This window comes from Symphodus melops, assembly GCF_947650265.1.
Source record: "Symphodus melops genome assembly, chromosome: 6".
NCBI lineage: Eukaryota > Metazoa > Chordata > Actinopteri > Labriformes > Labridae > Symphodus > Symphodus melops.
Genome location: NC_136696.1, coordinates 1,463,282 through 1,464,379, shown reverse-complemented (window position 1 = coordinate 1,464,379; position 1,098 = coordinate 1,463,282).

Here is a 1,098-nt window from a genome sequence, read left to right as displayed (position 1 = left end):
GAGGGATAAGAGAGATGATCGCGTCACTCTCAGCAGGAGAATGGGCAAACCCACCGCTCCCTCCGTTAACTCTTTACTTCTCAGACAGAGAGAGGGAGAGAGAGGGAGAGAGAGAGAGGGAGAGAGAGGGGGAGAGAGGGAGAGGGAGAGAGAGGGGCGGGCACCGCGCGCGACCGTCCTCCTACCACCAACTCCGCTGGCTGTGCGCGTGAATCACAGCTCACAAGCTATTAGTTGATTATTACACACAGTGGGCGGATAATGAGCAACCACAACACACACACACACACACACACACACACACACACACACACACACACACACACACACACACACACACACTAGAATAATATTCCACTAATGTCACCAGATGTGTTTCTCATCTGGACTCATCCTCTCTGCTTTGAACCGTCATATTTCTAATATCTCATTATTGTTTTACTGACCCGTCATTTAGTGTTTTAAATGTCTGTAATTGACAAAAAAAAAAAGATGAGATTTTTCCTAATAAACACAATCAGCTGCAAATATTCTATTTACAGTGACAAAGCTGCTGTTGACACTCATGAGAGGAGAGCGGGTCGATTGTTCCACACTCCCCTCCGCCTACACATGAAACAGTTTAATAACAATAAAGGCCTCATTTATTAAAGCACATCATTCAAACAAAGAGTGAAGATTATTATTAACAGGGTGGGTCATTTCATCCAGATCCATTTTTTAAGATGTTGGTTGAATTTGTCTTTAGGTCCTGACAGACATTAATAACTCAGGTTCTCTGAAAAAGGAACAAAGTAAATCCATCATCTGTATCAGTTTGTAAGTCTGTTAAAACTTCAGCCAATGTCTGCCACGAGGTACCAATCTGATGAACCAATCACAGGCATCCCTGCTCTCTGATGGACCAATCACAGCCTCCCTGTCTCCCTGCTCTCTGATGAACCAATCACAGCCTCCCTGTCTCCCTGCTCGTTCTCTCGCTCACACTCAAAGCTCGTCACTGATGACAGAGTTTATACTGAGAGTTTACTGACCGCTCAGTGAGACATGAGACGACATCGTTTCTACACAATGAAGAGATGAGCTGAGGTCACAGAG